The 6,311-nt window shown below is 48.0% G+C and overlaps 1 non-coding gene across 1 annotated transcript; it reads right to left on the minus strand.

Annotated features, from left to right (window-relative positions):
• Window positions 1–2,301: 2,301 nt before the first annotated feature.
• Window positions 2,302–2,384, minus strand: TRNAL-CAG (transfer RNA leucine (anticodon CAG)). The gene has a single exon. It is a non-coding gene; the product is annotated as a tRNA-Leu (tRNA).
• Window positions 2,385–6,311: the final 3,927 nt, after the last annotated feature.

Raw genomic sequence — 6,311 nt, forward strand, 5'->3', positions numbered from 1 at the left:
CAGGCTAATCGCACACACGTGGGTCACGAGTTCTGTTCTAAAAAGGCTGGGGGAGGGGGTGGCAAACAGTCAGATGGTGGCATGTAGTAACACTGGGAGTGGGGACACTGTGGGCCACGGTTTGCTATTTAACCCAGACTGACGGAGGTAGAAGGAGGTGCGGGCAGACTCCATGCAAGAAGTGATGCCCAAACTGCGCGTGAAGGAGATGTACCACTTCTGCAGGGGAGAGGGTCGGCGGGGGAGAAGGTGTGGACAGAGTGCCCCAGGCAAAGGGAACGGCGGTGACCAGTGGCGACAAAGAGGATGCCCCGTGCAAGTAGGTGGAAGCAATGAGGGGAGGAGATGTGTCTGCACCTGAAACTCTTCTTTGTGTGGATGTGACCGGAGGCCTTTGGGCATCCTCATCATTTGTGGCCTCATGAGGACCACAGATGGACTTGACCTGACAGTTGATCAGTATCAAGTGCTCCCTGGTTTTTGTTCGGTTTCGTTTTGGTTTTGCTTCATGGTATTTTTGTTTTCTTCAAAAAGACCCTGTGTTACCAAAGCAGTAAGGGAGGCATTTGAATTTACTATTTGTGAAGTAAGTGGAGTCTCTCTCTGGACTGCTGAGGCTCTCCTGTGTCTCCCATTTCACCCTGGGTAGCAACACTCATCTACTTGCTTTTTATCTGACTTTGTCGCCATCCTGTCTGCCTCCTGGGGCAAAGGCGATCTCGGATCTCCGGAGTTCCACACAGGCCCCAGCAAACAGCAGGTGCTCCTATTGTAATAAAAAATTACATTTATCTGGTGTTTATTATTTTCCAGGCATTTGTTATTTGCCAAGCACTTCATATGTATACAAAGTCATGAAATTCGCACAGCATCCCCATGAGTGTACGTTCAGCTATTTCCCCTACTTTAAAGAGTCACTTGTCTGGAAGGCCATACAACCCATAAGTGGCAGAGCCCGGGGTGGGCCCATGGAGCCTGAATAGCACTGAACCAACCTGTTGACCCTCCAAGTATCTCTAAATGCTTCTCCTCTTTGCACCTATTTGCTATTTCCTCCTTTACCATACGTTGCCCAGGCCCAAGTGGGGACTCGAAGTGGGAAGAAATGGACCGAATATATAGGCGATAGGAGAAACCTTGTTTGATTGTTCTTTTCTAACCTTATTGATGATAATCTTTCTAAGAAATACCAATTCACTTTTCTTTCAGTGTATGTATGGACGTTTCTGGGAATTTTGAGGAATTTGGGAGAAGGCAGAATGATTCTGAACATCATTATCATAAAACAGATTCACCCTGTTTTTGGTCTTTGTAAGCAGGTTTTAGATTGGATTTCTTTTTTAAGAAGGAACGGTGAGAAGAAAATTCTAGTTACCTGAGATTTTTTATTACTTGGGGCTTTGCAATAAATTATGTGAGAATAATAATATTCAGGGTCCAAGTTTGGAGCTCAAAATAGAAACATTGTATGCTAATATTTGTAACTAGCTATTAATGCTTAAGATAAGTAGGCTAGACATCAGGAAACTTGAATTTGAGGGATATTTCTGAAAAAGTCGTTAAACATGAATTTCTGTGTTTCTAAATCACATTCCCTGGATCCTGGATCCTGTTATGAAGTGCAAACTTTGCAAACCGTCAGAGCCTCATGACCTGCCATTTGCTCCCGCCATATGTCAAGGAAAGCCTCAAACTGGAATGCTGGGAAGATGTTCTTGATAGCAAGGCGTGGGACCCGAACTGGGAGTCATCCCTGGGCGCGTAGGCACACACACGCTTGCAGATCTCTGTGCAGCAGTTAAAAGTAATTGGTCTAGATGTGGTCTAGATGTGCATACAGCAACAGAAATAAACCTCCAAACCATGGTAGGACAGGAACAAAGTGAACGTAGAATGGAATATATGAAACTGTGTCATTTATGTGAATTAAAAGCACAAGCACTGAAATAAAAAATATGTGTCCGGCAAAAACATTTAGAAAGAAAAAGATGAACTTTCTCCAGTAATTTCTTATGGGGGTGGGGGATGGGAAATGAATTAAGAAAAGCGTATTAGAAATCTCTAAGTAAAGAAAACAAAAGAGGGGCCCTGGGGACATCCGTGTAATTTAGGAGTTGACATTCCTTTAATTCCTTGAATGTGAGAGAGGAGATGAGATTAAAATTATTAGTTCTTAAATCGTCTTCTAGTGCTTAATTCTAGAGCGCGGATAAAAAATTTTAAAAAATGGATGATTCCACTATGGGGAATATAGGAAAAGGCAGCAGGATATATTCATTAGTTCAACTAAAAAAGCTGCTTTGTCAGGAGTGGGATTCGAACCCACGCCTCCAGGGGAGACTGCGACCTGAACGCAGCGCCTTAGACCGCTCGGCCATCCTGACTCGCTTGGCGACGGACTTGCTCCGAATTCATTTCTGGGTCTCCAGAAACAGTATTCGGTGCTTGGTGCAAGATAAGGGAACTCTTCGGTGAAAGAGTGAAGGCACGCCTTCGAGAGCCGCCGGGGCGGCCGAGGGGCACCTACTGTACGACCTCGGACTCGATTCCAGGCCCCCCGGAGGGGCGGGCCGGGATGCCGGGAAAGAAGGGCACTCTCCCTCCGCTCTCGGCAGAATCCTGTTAAATAATGCCACCTCCTCGCTGGAATACACGCTTTGTCCCAGGAGGCTTTAGGCCGTTCAGGTGAGCGCCGGCTGAGGCCGAGCCCGCAGGTGCTCGAGAACCCCTCCCCAGCCTCTCCTGTAAATCTCCCCGCCGGGGCTTCCCCTCCTCACCCCCACCCCCCTCCCCCTCCCCTCCACCCCGCACTCCCGGAACCGGGGTTAGGAGGCCGGCTGGTCTGGCTGCTCGTTCTGATTCATTTACCGCTATGCACTGAGGATTTGCGGGCGTTACTGTATAGATGTTTTACTGCAATCAATAGTTTAAAAAGAAAAAAGGGGTGAGTAGTTTCTGTATCTAGTAAACCGGGCCGGCGGGGGACGGGGGCGAGGGGGCAGCCGGATGCCCCGCCTCTACTGCCGCCCCTGTTCGGATCAGACCTCAGGTCACCTGGGACCTACTTCAGGTTTTCTGGCCCACCGTTACAGCCAGGATCCTGTGCTCAGAGTAGCACCGACTAGAAGTCGGGAAACCGGACTGCGAGTTTCAACCAAAGCTAGAACTGGTCAGTTAGCTGCCTGCAGGATTTTAGACAAGTCATTTTGCCTCTGTCCACCTGAGAAACTGCTTTCCTCGCTGCGGAAGTTACATTTAAATTCAGTTGAAGAACGGCAGTGCTAATCTCTTCAATTCCGCATCAAATCCCCATCCCCAGGGAACCGGGTGGAGGCAAATTCTCAGTCCCATCCAGGCCTACGGAATCAGGTATTTTGGGGATAGAGTCCAGTAAGCTGTGTGTAACAGACGCTCCATGTAACCCCGAGGCTCGCCCAAGTTCGCGAGGCACCTGCTTAAAGCACAGCAGCCCGCAATTCTTCAGGGAGACGCGGCCCTGCCATCAGCCGGAGGTGAAAGGTCAAAGCCTGTCGATGCTGCCAACATCCTCCCGCCTCAGACCCGAGAGTTCCACCTGGGGATTGCATTCGTAAGATTTCCCCTCCACCCCTAGGCAATTCTCCTGTGCACCCAAGTTTGAGATCATTGTTTCAGGGTTTAGCTTTAGGAAAAGGCTGAATCTTTCAGGTAAGGTGGAATTTTTTTGAATTCAAAAAAGTGTTCAGGCCCGTGTGGTGCAGGACTCTGGCCCAAAATACGTGTGAATCATAGAGCACAGGAGCCCAAAGCACCATTTACAAGGGCTGTAGACTCGGCTTGTCTGAGCCCACCTGCACTGCGATGTCTCAATGCCACTCACTGGCGGTAGCCAGGGATGCCTGTAACCCAAGGACAGTGCTCCCTGGGATCTGAAAGGCCAGAGCCCCACCTCTCCAGGAGGTAAGATGGAAACTATCTGTAGAGAATGTTAAAATCCGGTTGTTGGAGCGGTTGTATGGGAGGAGGTCGGAGGTCGTACGGAAGCATTTTGTGAGGACAGATATATCTCTCAAGGATGCAGATAAGCTTTCTGGGGTTTAGAGGTCCAGCAACACCCAATGTCATCTCTATGAGAAAATACAGAAATAAAGCCAGAACTACCAATGCTGGTCATTTCCTCCAGGCCTTGGTAGCAGGTGCCAGCTGGAAAGAGAGGCTCATCAGGTAAGTTCTTCCTTAGAGGGGTCTCATGCAAAGAGGCTAGAGCTGGGGGTGTGGTGGGGGTGGAAAGGAAGGACACAAATGTTTCCTATGAATCTACTGTCAGCTCAGTACTGTGTCTGGTGACCATTTTCCTTGAATGATCAAGGAAATCATGGATCTTGGGGAAGTCAAGGATCATGGGGGAAGGGGCGGGGAGTCACAGAGATGATTAAAACCTATCACTGTCTTTCTTTCTAGTCTCAGAGAGGGGTTCTTGGGGCAGCCCTGTCTATTTGGGGTGAGATTTCACATATACATTTCAGGATACACATTATACATTAAACTAGCAAGGTTCCCAAGTATTTTTTTTTTAAGATTTTATTTATTTATTTAACAGAGACAGAGACAGCCAGCGAGAGAGGGAACACAAGCAGGGGTAGTGGGAGAGGAAGAAGCAGGCTCACAGCAGAGGAGCCTGATGTGGGGCTCGATCCCATAACGCCGGGATCACGCCCTGAGCCGAAGGCAGACGCTTAACCACTGTGCCACCCAGGCGCCCCCCAAGTATTTTTAAAGAACTTTGGACTTTGTTTTTCTTGACTGTCTCAAAGTATAACTTGAGCACAAACGAACATGTAAAGCTGTGATAAATGATGTTCTTCTCCCAGGGGGACAGTGTGAGAGTGTGTAGCATGGGGGGGAGGACAGTGTGGGGTGAGAAGTGTTTGAGGCAGGGGCATGGAAAGGACACTGGGTGTTGGAGATCTATGAAGTGACAGAAGAAGGGGCCCTTTCTATCTGGCTCTCCAGGTGCCGGCCCTTGGTCCGAGTAGAAGGTGGTACACTTAGTTGCTTTTTTCTTGTCCTGACCCTCTTCATGCCTAAGACTTTCCCAGGCCAGTGAGTCCCACCTCGATAATTTCTCTAAGCCTCTAGTCCTGCTCTCAACTGTGGTTTGTTCCGTGGAAGTTTTCCTGGACACAGAAAGCAAGGACACCCCCGTTCAGGTCCTGGCTTGGGCACAGACTATATGCTTTAATAAGATCACTTTATGTCTCCTGGCTTCAGTTTCTCATCTCTGAAAGGAGGCAGACGGAATAAATGTTGTCAGTCACTTCTCACTCATTACATCTTCTTCTCCACCCCTTCCCCCAGATAATACTTGTGTGGTCTCCTGATTTACAAGCCTCCATGCAGGTTCACTTTAAAATAACCTAGCAATACGTATATGGAAATGCGGTTACCTAGATATTATTATGTAAGTCTCGAACCCCAAGTCCTAAATCACAATCATAACCAAACCTAAACAGAGTTGGAGCCTGGGGGCTGACAATAACAGGTGAGTAGTGGAGAGTTGTTGACAATGTCGTATGTCACAAATCACAGTGAACGTGGTAATAATAGACTTGTCTGGTGTTTAGAATTTCCACCGAAGAGAGAACATTGGGTTTTAATTTGTCACAGTCTTCTGTGAGGGTAGTTAGTAAACTGAAAATTTAGAAAAGTTGGTTTTTAGCTTAATCATGAGAAATGTAATGTGGCACAATAATGGAAATAATGTCAGGGTGAACAAAATTTGGAATTTGGATTTCTTGTTTGATCCGTAACAGATCTGATCTCGATGATTTCTTACTGGGAGACACATCTGAGGTGATTTTCCCACCACTTGGTGAACCTTTGGAGACTCACATTGTGTCCCTTTGGGCAGCAGGGCTGGTTGAATTGCATTCAGGTCAACCGTCTGTGAAGGAGACCATTCTCGACCCTTGCTTGGGGCGACACGGGAAAGTGGGCATCTCACTGAACTACAAGGCTCTTCAAGTAGGAATCCATAGGGCTTCCCCTCTGGGAAAGGGGTTTCTAAAGATTACCCAAGTGTTTTTGGTGTTGGTTTTCCAATCACAAGGCATTATCATTAAAAATTTCCCAAATATTTCCTCCTCCTGGAAAAGTGTTAACATTTGAAGAGGTGACCCCACTCACTACACCGGGCGTCAATTACCTTTTCAGGAGTAGACGTGGAGTCACCCCGAAACGGAGGCTGAGGGTGGGCAGCCGCTGGCACGGGGCAGCTAGATCCTCACGGGACAACAGCCCCTTGTGCCGCCTGCCCTGGGGAGCCCACCGCC

The sequence above is a fragment of the Ursus arctos genome, unplaced genomic scaffold (genome assembly GCF_023065955.2).
Source record: "Ursus arctos isolate Adak ecotype North America unplaced genomic scaffold, UrsArc2.0 scaffold_31, whole genome shotgun sequence".
NCBI lineage: Eukaryota > Metazoa > Chordata > Mammalia > Carnivora > Ursidae > Ursus > Ursus arctos.